At 43.1% G+C, this 13333-nt stretch overlaps 1 pseudogene; it reads left to right on the top strand.

The window, feature by feature from the left end:
- Nucleotides 1-595: 595 nt before the first annotated feature.
- Nucleotides 596-1535, top strand: LOC142876404 (olfactory receptor 2B8-like; annotated as a pseudogene).
- Nucleotides 1536-13333: the final 11798 nt, after the last annotated feature.

Here is a 13333-nt window from a genome sequence, read left to right as displayed (position 1 = left end):
ATTCTTTCTGATCTCTCTCCCCATTTTCCCCTCATCTCCATTTTCTCTAAAATGTACATATATTCTTGTAGTACTTTAAATCATGTTAAACTCAATCTGAAACAGATCTTTTATGTCTATCACTGATGCAAATACAAGGTCCATTATTTGATCTTTCTTATATTAGATATCAATGATACTACTTTTTGTACTTGATCTTAGCCAAAAGTGTAAAGAAGAGATAAAATGAGAGAATTTTTTGTTTTTTAGAGATGGGGTCACATCCCAGCTCAAGCTGGGAGTGCAGTGGCTATTCACAGGTGTAATCATAGTGCACTGTAACCTTGAACTCCTAGACTCAAGTGATAGTCCTATCCCAGCAGCTGGGACTATGGGCACACACCACTGTTCCTGTCCAATATTAGTTTTGTAATAATGTAAACAAAATTAGTGTAAGATATGTTGGTCTCAATGAGTACAACATTTACATGCATATAAAATCCCATGGCCATGTCTTGTCTAGGTGATGGAGTTGACCTTTTTTCTTTTTTGTTGAAGATAGCCTTTAAAATTTGCTAAATGCTTGGTCTTAATAGGAAACATGTACTAACAAAGGATGGAACAGAAAAATGGAAGTTCTTTCACTGGATTTATTCTCCTGGGTTTCTCTGACAGGCCTCAACTGGAGCTAATCCTTTTTGTGGTTCTTTTGATCTTCTACAACTTCACTTTGCTGGGAAACACAACCATCATTGCATTGTTCCACTTGGACCCACATCTTCACACCCCTGTGTATTTTTTCCTCTCCAACCTAAGCTTTCTGGACCTGTGTTACACTACCAGCATTGTTCCACAGCTCCTGGTGAATCTCAGGGGAGCAGACAAAACTATCTCATATGGTGGTTGTGTCGTTCAGCTGTACATCTCTCTGGGCTTGGGAGCTACAGAATGATTTCTCTTAGTAGTTATGGCATTTGACCGCTATGCAGCTGTTTGCAGGCCCCTCCACTACATGATAATCATGCACCCCCCCCCTCTGTGCCCTGATGGTTTCTTCTTCATGGCTCATTGGTTTTGCCAACTCCCTATTGCAGACCATGCTCATCTTCTTTTTACCACTTTGTGGAGGAAATAAGGTAGACCACTTTTTTTGCAAGATCCCTCCATTGCTCAAGCTTGCCTGTGTTGATACTTCTATGAATGAAGCTGAAGTCTACTTTGTCAGTTTTGTCATTCTTTTTGTATCTGTTGCATTAATCATGTTTTCCTATAGTCAGATTGTCAGGGCAGTCTTGAGAATAAAGTCAGCTGCAGGGCAGGGAAAAGCATTTGGGACATGTGGCTCCCACCTCACAGTTGTCTCTCTGTTCTATGGCACAGCCATGTGTGCTTATCTCCAGCTCCACAGCAACAACTCTCAGGATCAGGGCAAGTTCTTCCTTCTCTTCTACACCATTGTTATACCCATGATCAACCCCCTCATATATACACTGCGGAATTAGGATGTGAAGGGAGCAGTTAAAAAGGTGCTTTGGAAGGACTATAACTCCAAATGACTGGGAGAGGAAGACACTTCAGTGGAAAGATGTTGAATGCCAGAGCCTACAAGATGTGCATGTTCTCCATGTGTCATCCAGAATCCCCTGGCAACTCTCAAGGGAATTTCCTTACCTAATTCTTTTAGAAAAGTTAGTGATCAAAACCTAAGCTTGTGAATTCTGTCCAACCTCCAGAGATACTGATTCAATATTCCTAGAGCATCTGCATTATTATTATGATTTTTAAAAAGCTCCACAGGTTTTTCTTATTTTCACCTTTATGTGAGAAAATCATTCCATTTCTATTGCAAAAAGACATTTAAATCCATACCATAAATCTGCAGCTATAATAAGAACACAAAACTACTGAAACATAGTAAAGAATTTTAAAATTTTAGTATTTTCTAGAAATTTCTTGAGGGATATCAGTTATGTTTTACATTTTGATCATTGCTATTTTATAAAGTTCACAGATTGTATCAGAGCTTTTTTTCATAGAAGTTAATTGGGGCAGTTGTAGAAAAACAAATTTTAAGCTCAAGAAAAAGTTGCTAACATCAGTCCTGATAAAGCCATCTAGAAATTAGGCCCAACTGTGACCTTGCCAGCCTGGCAGCATGCTTTGTAGCATTTATTTCAGAGAAGGCTGTACATAGGAATCACTGGATGAAGAGTATGCATGATTCAACGCTGCCAGTGACAGTGGAAGCCACTACAGGGTTGTGTAAGTTGCCACTAAAATTGTTAGGACTTGTTTCCTATTGAATTATCACTGACAACAATGGAACAGCTGCAGTGATTGTGTTCAGGGTTTGGCCAAATTATTTTATCCCATCTATTCTTAGCATTTGGAGTTCAGTACTACAATGATGCACTGGAACAATTCATGGATTATTTGATTCCTTTAGCTTTCTGAGGAGCACAAAGTGCACACCATTACCTCAGGTGATAAGTGATCGTAGAGACCCAAAATGTCAGTCAGATCCATGTGAAACATAATTTGCAACCAGCACAAGGTTTACTAATGATTAGCAAAGGATACAAAACAGCAGCAACAGCAAATGCAATACCTATGAGGCCCCAATCAGATAGACACAGCTTCCTGTGTCCTCTTTTATACAATGGAATGTGTTTTTATTTGAAATGTGGGGTGTTAATGTGTATGGTATAAGTCAGCACCAAGAAAGCTTATACATACCTCCCATGTAGCCCTGTTCTGGCTTCTGGACTTTTATATTTTAGCACAACTGCAGTCTATATATTGTAGGTTTCCTTATAATAAATACTCTAAACAGATCATATCCATTCTGCTGAAAACATATTAGATCAGTAAGCAGTTTATAGCAGCCCCTGTAAAACCCTCATTTATCTCCTAGTCAGTAAATTTAGCAGCTACTCTTTGCCAGAGTGTGGGGCGCGGTGTCAACGCCATTACAAGTTGGCGCCTGTTTCCGGCTTTGCCTAGAGCAGCTAACAAGTTCAGCACACGCACAATTGTCGGTTGCCCTGTGGCGCGAGAATGCAAACAAAGGGTCCTGATATGGACTAATGCTTTGGTTGCTCGACAGTTGAGCGGCCTATCGCAGCTTAGGGGTTGTGCTTCTGGGGTTTATAGCAGCCTGCGCGCTGCCGGGCTGGGTCTTCCGCATCATGTAAGTTTAAAGGGAACCCCATTAAAGCACTGTCAGAAGAACTCCGGTTGCCGCGTCTTCCTGGCTGGCGAGGCGGGCACGACAAGTGGTGCCGAAACCCGGGAACCGAAACAACTTTGAAGCACCAGCGGAGACGACCTCGACAGAGGTGAGTTCAGAACTGACGTGTGGGACGGCCAAAACCCCCCGCTTCCATAATGGGTAATATTCCGCTGTGGTGCTTTATGTGGCCTATAAGAGATCTTTTATCATCACAAGGAGTGCACTGTGAGGAAAAGACCCTCATAAAATTTTTGAAGGAGGTGGACCGTGTAGCTCCTTGGTTCCTCCACTCGGGTTCTTTGACTATTCCCTCTTGGGGGAAGTTAGGACGGGACCTTCGTAGTGCGGGGACTCTGAGGCCAGGCACCCTCCTTGTTCACAACCTAATTATGGAGTGCCTGCATGATGAAAGCTCAGGCCCGCGCGTAGCGGCTAGCCAAAAAGCCTTAGATGACTTGCAAGACGCAAGTTCGGAAAGAAGCAGTAGGGGAGGGACCGCGGGAATAAGAAAATGTAGAGCTCTAGAAAAGGAAATGCAGGGAGGGAAAGCGCAACCCGATCTGCCTAATTGTGACCCCTTACCAGATTTTGACAATCTTCACTTGTCGGACACTGCTGACTCTGAGTCAGAGTGCGGAGAGGGCCCAGAGTCAGATGAGGAACTAGAAAAGAAAGAGGTACAAGGCTTTCAGAAAGTAGACAGGAATGGGCGGTACCGCCCGCCTCGTATGCCCCGCCTTATGAGGAACTAGGCGCTCGCCCCAGGCAGAGAGGCGCATGGCAGGGTGACTCATTCATCCACCCTGAAGAGCGAAAAGAGCTGTTCCTTACCTTTCCTGTCTTTGAGAATAATAATCAAAGGGGCTGGGAGCCAGTGAACGCCAAGCAATTGAAAGAGCTGGCGGAGGCTGTCCGAAACTGGGGACATGGGGCCTCCTACACCTTATCTTTGGTAGAGAGACTGGGCAATACAGCAATGACGCCCAGAGATTGGAGTCAGCTCGTCAAGGCAGTACTGACTACAGGTCAGTATTTAGATTGGAAGTCCATTAACCAGGAAGAGTGCATGGAGCAATCCCGGAGAAACGCCCAACGCGGGCAACCAGCATGGAATTTTGACATGCTCACAGGGCAGGGGCAGTGGGTCAACAATCAGGTCGCCTACCCAGAGGAGGTATATGCCCAGATCAACTCCATAGCCATCAAGGCGTGGAAGAGCTTGCCCAATCGTGGGGAGGTCAAGGGTAACTTGATGCAATTGCCCCTTGGCCTGGCGGCCGCTGTTTTAGCAGCTCAAGCAAAGCAGGAACGCAATTGCTACAATTGTGGCAAACCTGGGCACCTTAAAAGGCAATGTAGAAGACCTCCTAAGCAAGGGAGCTCCTCTAACAAACAGCCAGGCATCTGCCCTACCTGTGGCAAGGGGCGACATTGGGCTTCTGAATGTCGCTCGATGAAGGATAAGGATGGAAATCCCATAGTTCGGGATCAAAATGGAAAACCTGTACCTAAGCAAAAAAAACGGATGGCGGGGCCCCGACCCCAGGGCCCGCAAATATATGGGGCCATGCAGGGGAATACCCAGGAGAGGTCGCTCCTAGCGCCTCCGGGGAGCCAAGGAGAGCCACTAAAGGTTCTGCAGGATTGGACCTCTGTGCCACCACCACAACAGTATTAACCCCCCTCATGGGGTGCCAACCGGTCCCATCTGATTTTAAGGGACCGTTACCTGATAATACTGTAGGACTCGTCCTCGGCAGGTCTTCATCAACTCTGCAGGGATTAATAATTCACCCAGGAGTTATTGATTCAGATTTTGAAGGGCAAGTAAAAATTCTTTGCTCTTCCACTAGAGGCATAGTTTCCATATATCCAGGAGACCGGATAGCACAGTTGCTAATTTTACCTAGCCTCCATTCTTTATTCCCTAGTAAACAAAAAATCAGAGGAGAAAAGGGTTTTGGCTCCTCTGGAGGAAACTGTGCATATTTGTCATTGAATTTAGATGAACGTCCTACTATGGACTTAACCATACAAGGAAAGACATTTACAGGCCTCCTAGATACAGGAGCTGACACTAGTATAATTTCTGAACGCTGGTGGCCAAAAACGTGGCCATTGGCCCCCTCAGCTCAGACTCTGCAGGGATTGGGATATGCATCCTCTCCAGTGATCAGCGCCCAGACCCTGAAATGGAAGGATAATGAGGGTAGAGAGGGTAGTTTTCAACCTTATGTCCTACCTTTGCCTGTAAATCTTTGGGGTAGAGATTTGCTACGGCAATTGGACTTCAAATTGACCAATGACTATTCTGTTCAAAGTCAAAAGCTGATGAAAAGCATGGGCTGTGTCCCAGGTAAAGGGCTTGGGAGGAACTTGCAGGGAAGAACTGAACCTATAGAGCCTGTGCCACGACCTTCTAGGCAAGGGCTGGGTTTTTCTTAGGGGCCGCTCGCCGCTGGGGATCCTCTGCCCATACCCTGGAATACAGAGGAGCCAGTGTGGGTACCTCAGTGGCCCTTACCCTCTGAAAAGTTACTCGCGGCCCATAATCTAGTGCAAGAGCAGCTTACTCTTGGGCATCTTGAACCCTCTCAATCTCCTTGGAATACCCCTATTTTTGTGATTAAGAAAAGGTCTGGTAAATGGAGACTGTTGCATGACCTTAGAGCAATTAATGCCCAGATGCAGCTTATGGGCCAGGAAAGGTGATTGGCCATTATCCTACCTGTGTGGCCGAGATAGCTTTAAAGGGTATTAGTTTGGCTGTGTCCCATTTTGGGCGTCACCCTGATAGCCTGATTTGTCCATATACTGCCAATCAGGTGAACACCTTATGTGCCACTCTTGATGCATGGGCCATATTGAGATGCACCTTCCCGGGGAGCATTGACAACCATTATCCCAGACATGCCTTGCTGCAGTTTGCAATGAGGAACGAGCTTATTTTCCCAAGAGTAACTTCACTGTTACCTTTGGTTGATGCCTTGGATGTGTATACCGATGGCTCTAAGACGGGTATTGGGAGCTATGTCATTCAGGACAAGGTGTATACCAAACAGTTTAACTATTCTTCTCCTCAGCTAGTAGAGTGTGCCGTAGTCGGTCTGGTTCTCAGTACCATCACTGAACCTATCAACATCATCTCAGACTCCTTTTATGTGGTCAACGCAGTTAAACAGTTAGAGAACTCCTTTCACATTCTTGCCAAGAGTACTGTCTTTTCTGTATTTACAGAAATTAGGAATACTATTCAAAATAGGAAAAACCCATTTTCCATTCAGCATATCAGAGCTCATTCCTTGTTACCTGGACCTATGGCTGCGGGAAATGCTATGGCAGATCGCGCCACTCGCGCCCTCTGGGTGTCTGATGGCCACGCCGCCGCCATAGAGTTTCATAAACTTTATCATGTGCCAGCTGAAACCTTACGACTTAAGTTCAACATCACGCGTGCAGATGCTCGTGAGATTGTACTGCAATGTCCAAATTGTGCTCCTTTTCGCACCGTTGTTCATACGGGCGTGAATCCTAGGGGTTTGCGTCCTCTACATATGTGGCAAATGGATGTAACTCATGTCCCATCTTTTGGGAAGCTTCAGTATGTTCACGTGTCTGTTGACACGTGCTCAGGCGTCCTTCATGCCACGCCTCTGGCTGGAGAAAAGGCAAGTTACGTTATCATTCACTGCCTAGAAGCTTGGGCAGCCTGGGGCAAGCCCCGGGTTATTAAGACAGATAATGGCCCGGCTTATACCTCAAAATCTTTTCAGCAGTTTTGCACTCGCTTGGGTGTGGAGCACCGTACCGGTCTTCCCTACAACCCTCAAGCACAAGGCATCGTGGAACGTGCTCACGGCACGCTCAAAATGTACTTACAAAAACAAAAAGGGGGAGATGCCCTACAGCTAGGGCTATCACCCAAAGGACGCCTCTCCTTTGCTCTCTTTACTTTAAATTTTTTAAATTTAGATGTCAAGGGACGTTCGGCAGCAGACAGGCATGTCACGCCTGCTCCGCCACAGAAAGAATTAGTGAAGTGGAAAGATGTGTTGTCTAATCTATGGAAAGGCCCGGATCCAGTGTTAATGAGATCCAGGGGAGCTATTTGTATTTTTCCACAGGACCAGGACAATCCCATCTGGGTGCCCACGCGGCTGACCAGAACGGTGCAGCAGCCTCCAGAGCAGCATGGGGACCCAGTGGCTACTCCTCCTGACAACAGCATAGATGATCGCGAGGATGGCAGCAGAGCCACGCTGGAGGATCCTGTCAGTGCTTCCCCTGCCGATGCCTGTGACACATAACTCACCAATTTTCCCTCGCTTCTCTTCTACTAATGTTTCCCTGGGCACTGCGTACATGCCGTTGGACACACAGAGTAGTAATCTGGAGGGAAATAGATCCTTCTCCTTAAAGGGGACTTTGTGTTTTGTGTGGGGTTAACGGAAGCTGCACGGACTTGGCCCCCCTGTCCATTGGTGGCTGGGGGTATGGCAGGGAATGCTAGTTTCGCATGGAATCTTAGCGACTCTTTTGAGGGTTCTGTGAGGGTGATTGCGGGAGGGCGAAACGCGACCTTTGCCCCTACACCTGTCTGGGTTTGGCCCCCGTTTACTTGGGTGGTATCCACGGAAAAACCCTCTGGTACACATGTGACCTGTTCCTCTAATACGTGCAATTATACATTGTGTTGGAATGCCGTGTCTCACCCCTCTGCCGTTGTTACCTGCTTGCCTAGATACATTCCTGTTCCTGTTGAAGCTCCTAGCTCTATGACTCTGTTTCGGTCTTGCAGCCACGGACCATGTGGTATTGGCACAGACATTTGCTGCGCTTGAACTGAGACAGTCTGCACAGGTGTGGTTGACCATGCTAAAAGGTTAGCCTAGTTTTGGGTTGCACCCGCTCCTACCCCCAGGTATTTTAGTAGACATGGCCTTTGCACTCTGAGGGGTCTCTCCCATTGCACCAAATAAGGCATGTCTCCTATCCCACAGCCAGCCTTTGCACACCTCCGAGTTGTGCTCATTGCACGAGGATAGGTGGTTGCTGGTGAAAGTGAGGCTCTGCAACCTTGATCGCACGGTCGAAGGACGGTGCTGAACGGTTGCTCAGCTCTCATTAAATTAATAAAACAGGGGGAGATGTGGGGCGCGGTGTCAACGCCATTACAAGTTGGCGCCTGTTTCCGGCTTTACCTAGAGCAGCTAACAAGTTCAGCGCACGCACAATTGTCGGTTGCCCTGTGGCGCGAGAATGCAAACAAAGGGTCCTGATATGGACTAATGCTTTGGTGGCTCGACAGTTGAGCGGCCTATCGCAGCTTAGGGGTTGTGCTTCTGGGGTTTATAGCAGCCTGCGCGCTGCCGGGCTGGGTCTTCCGCATCATGTAAGTCTAAAGGGAACCCCATTAAAGCACTGTCAGAAGAACTCCGGTTGCCGTGTCTTCCTTGCTGGCGAGGCGGGCGCGACACCAGAGCTCTGCTCTGGCCAGGCTAATTGAAGAGGGAGGACCAGGTTACAGATTCCCATTAACTCTTTCCCCTGCAGGTGACTTCTGATCAGATATATAGCTGAGAGCTTTCTTTCTTTTTTTTTATTTTTTTTTATTTTTAGCAAGTTCTCTTTAGGGTAATCTGAGAGCTTTCTTCCTCATTTTTAGCATCATAGAATATTTTAAAACCTGATCTGGCAGACTCTGGGAACCAGTATGTATGGAAATGTCTTGGGAATGAGGTTTGCTGGAAAGGTGGGATATATGTAAATGTAGAAATAATGAGATGAATGGTTCCTGAATCAGATGGATCAAGGGATTGATCTCAAGGGTACATGAGATTGCCTTAGAAACTGGACACTCTTGCTCCTTTTTCTTTTTAATTTAAATCTATTGATTTACATTGTTTGGTGAATTTACTTTAACCATTCTGAATTGAATGAAATCTGCTGAGTCTTAAAAAATTGCAAGGTCTTTTGAGTAGGCAACCATTTCTGGGATAGTTTTAACTTCTTTGGGGAGTGAAACTGTTCAGCTGTCATACCTGTGACTTTAGTCTCAATGCAGCATCCTAGACATTTCTAATTATTGGATTATTTGGGATATTCACAATCAATGGAATATTACTATCACTTGTCAAAGCCTTTGTCAGGAGTCCATTCCTTATTTTGTGTTATCAGGCCACAAATAGTACTTACTAAATATTTCAGGCATTTGGAAACTGTCTTTTTTTGTTTGTTTGTTTGTTTGTCTGTTTGTTTGTTTTTGAGACAGAGTCTCTGTTGCCCAGACTAGACTGCAGTGGAATCACCATAGCTCACAGCAACCTCAAACTCTGGGCTGAAGTGGTCTTCCTGCCTTAGCCTCTGGAGTAGCTGGGACTACAAGTGTGTGCCACCATGCCCAGCTAAAGGCATTTGGAAACTATCAAACAGTCTTGTCAGATTCTCTTTAGTAAGTTGCTTTATCAATATATCTATAGAAATGAGAACTCTATTTGCTTTAACATATTTAAGAGAGTGTCTTGACAGTTTGTAGCATGAAATAAACCTCTCTCTGGATTCACTCTCCATCGTAAAGAAGTGTCCCTATACTGCCCAAAGAATATTTGTCTTCAGATTCCTCCACAGTATGTTATATTTTGGTTTGCATGTGGCCTTAAATTTTATACACACACACACACACATATATGTCATCTCTTTCACACATACACATTCACACACATGCATGTACACACAGAACATGTACTCCACATGCAATCTCTTACAGGTTAATCTCCTACCTCTTTGCTGAAGACCAATAATAGAGGAAAGTATATTTCCTTTAGTTCTATACTACTTCAAAGTTATATGCATTTAAATGATCTAATTCCAATGTTTTCTGAAATAAATACAAAATATACACATGTGAATGTCATACCATAGTTTACTCCAGCAAGCTACATTTTAAAAATGCCGCTTACCCAGAGGCGGTGAGAGAATCTGCTTTTGATAGAATCTTGCACCACTAAAGAGCTCCGTAGAACAAATTGTACCTCTTTTGTTGTCACAATGGATACATATAGGTTAAAAAATTTAGAAGTGCCATTCTTTCAGGCCGTGGGTAGAAATTTCATCATGAAGAGCAGTTGTGTTTGCAGACAGGATAATGCCAGAACACTCTCATTTACTGTGTGGAGATTTTGTATTAGATTTTTGCATTAAATAGTAGAAAAAAATCTAGCCTTACAAAAGTTAAGAATAAGAGGGATGAAACAAATGAAAGGTATCTCTTGTTTTTATTTTGTTTGTTTTTAAATAATGTCATCTACTATTTATTAATATGGACCAATAAACCATGGCAGTGAGAGAATAACAGACTGCACAGCCACGCAGCCATATGCTGGGCCAAGCCTCCAACTTACGGCCCTCTAACAACAAAGCCCTATATTTAACCACAGGACTTTCAAAATCAGGTGCTGGCCTTTATTAATGGATGAGGTTACCCATTTTCAGTGTTGCATTTTCTATACAAGCCTCCCATGTTTAAATTATGTTTGTACTAAGAAGTTCAGAACTTTTTTTTTTATTGGCTTTTAATTTCCAACAGATCTTTTTATTGCAGGTCACAGGAAAACAATTTTTCTGTTTCCACTCATCTCATCACAAATTTGGTTGCTTTCAAAGTTGGAGGGAAATTTTAAATCCTGCTCACTGTTATTGCAGAGAAAAGCATGAAACATCCCCAATCCTAACTGATCAATTCTTTTGCCTGTTGAAAATGCCCTCTAGGCTTGTGCATCTAATCTTGGGAAGAATGTTCCCAAGGCATAGCTACAAGTCTTAGGACCATTATGTAATTACATTCGGAGAGTTTTTGGTGATAGAAATTGTATTCTTCATTTCTATAGTGTCCATTCAAATTTTTTTAATTTTTTAAAAATTTTTTAGCTTGCTCTGAAGGTTCAGAACGATTCTTTTATATAGATTCCAATTCTCTCATTAAATTCATCCTTTCATCAGTATTTTCCTATATTCTGTCCTCTGTTTTTCTTGAATGTCTTAATTGTAGCTATTTTAAAATTGTAGGCTGTTAACTCCATTATCTATTAATACATATGCAGTCCTTAACACCTGGGCTGTGGATCAGTAACAGTTTGTGGCCTGTTAGAACTGGGCCACAAAGTGGGAGGTGACCAGTGGCAAGCAAAGCTTCATCTGTATTTACAGCTGCTTCCCATTGCTCATATCACCGCCTGAGCTCTGCCTCCTGTCAGATCTGTGGTGTCATTAGGTTCTCATAGGAATATGAAGCCTACTGTAAACTGTGCATGCGAGGGATGTAGGTTGTGCTCTTATGAGAATCTAGTACCTGATGATCTGAGGTGGAGCTGAGGCAGTGACACTAGTGTTGGGGAGCAGTCGCAAATGTAATAAATATAATGGGTTTGAATTATCTCAAAACCATCCCCACTCAATGGGAAAATTGTCTTCCATGAAACAGGTCTCTGGGGCCAAAAATGTTGAGGACCACTGATCTACATCACCTGTCCCTCCTCTTCTATTGTCATCCATTCCCTCAATTATCAGTCATATGATCTTCCCTTTTTTCATATGCTATAATTTATATGCCAGACATAGTGTATAATAGAACTATGGAGGCTCTGGATAATGTTATCTTCCTCCAGTGAGAATCCTCCCTTTCCTTGGTTAGGACTGAATTGGGTCAGGCTGGGGTGTAGACTTAGATTCAGTCTACCTCTTGCTTTCCCATAATCTTAGGGTTTAACCCTCCTGGGATTTTTGGCAGAAAGTCTGGGAAGTCTTAAACCCAAAAGACTCTGGGAGATTAAGTTCTGCCCTCCAACAATGTTCACCTTTGCTATTTGGTGTCCTGTTCTATGCAACTTCAAAATTTGGCAAATGTCTTAATGAGGAGAACTATGATAGAGACAGGACTACTTTCTCTGGTGAGTGTCCCTAGGAACAAAGAAACTACAGGCAGTTTTACTCTATCTTTTTGAAGCTTTTGGTCTAGCTTTCTAGCTTCCTATACAGTCCATTGGAAATGGAAACATCCACTGGAAACATCTGGCCATGGATTTGAGATCTATTATGTTTTCACTCCAGCCTTATATGCTTATAATGCTGATTTCTTTTTCTTTTGGCAAAGGTCCTCTGTCTGAGTCAAGCCCAATCCTTAGCTCATACTCAGAGTTGGCAAATTCTCCATGGGGGAAAAATGTCTTTGCTCATCAGCTCAGCTTAGAATGCTCCTCTCCTGTCTGTAGTTCTCATCCATATCACCCTTGTGACTTCCACAATTCTCTAATATCTTTGAAAACATGATTGGCAAAAATTTATCTGACTTTTTCAAGTACTTGCAGTGGAAATACTGGCCTGCTATAATTTAGCACATCCTGCCTGTAAGTGAAAGTCACAAAAGACTACCTTGAATGTGATAATAAATTGAGTTAGTAAAATGAAAGCAGTGTTTATTTTCTGAAAAGGAAAAAGTAAACACCAAGGTGGATATAGAGTATAGAGACAGTTGTCAATGAAGCTAGCTGTCATGATTGAAACAAAAAAATCCAAGAAATAATCATTAAAATAATTATATCTTTTGTATTGCACTCAGAAAATAACCAGAAATCTCTCAGAATTATTCAATACAAGTAGGGACAAGATCATTAGGGAACTTAACAGTTCACTAATCAATTTTCATTTATGTAAAGAAATATTTGCTTCTGTATCATTACATTTGTGGAATAATACACAAACAAACCCTCAAACTTACCATCATCAAAATAACAAATAATTAAAAAGGAATTATTTAAATAAACCATACATTGAATTTACCAAATAATAATTTGATTCTGTTTTCTACTTTGTTTTATACATCCCTTTTAATACCTGCTATTTTATGTATATACTATCAAATATATATATATATACAGAAACACACACACACTAAACATCCTTTTCAGTCATAATATAGTTAATTCATGGCAATTGAAATACTCAGTAGTAAAATTTTCATTTGAAAATTACCACTCTAGTCTTGCCTCAAGAACTGGTCTCTACACTAGGTCTCTATATGGAAAGAAGAAGAGGTAGAGACTCACTATAGAAATGATTATTGAGATG

This window comes from Microcebus murinus, chromosome 15, assembly GCF_040939455.1.
Source record: "Microcebus murinus isolate Inina chromosome 15, M.murinus_Inina_mat1.0, whole genome shotgun sequence".
NCBI classification, from domain to species: domain Eukaryota; kingdom Metazoa; phylum Chordata; class Mammalia; order Primates; family Cheirogaleidae; genus Microcebus; species Microcebus murinus.
This window is presented reverse-complemented; position numbering and strand designations above follow the sequence as displayed.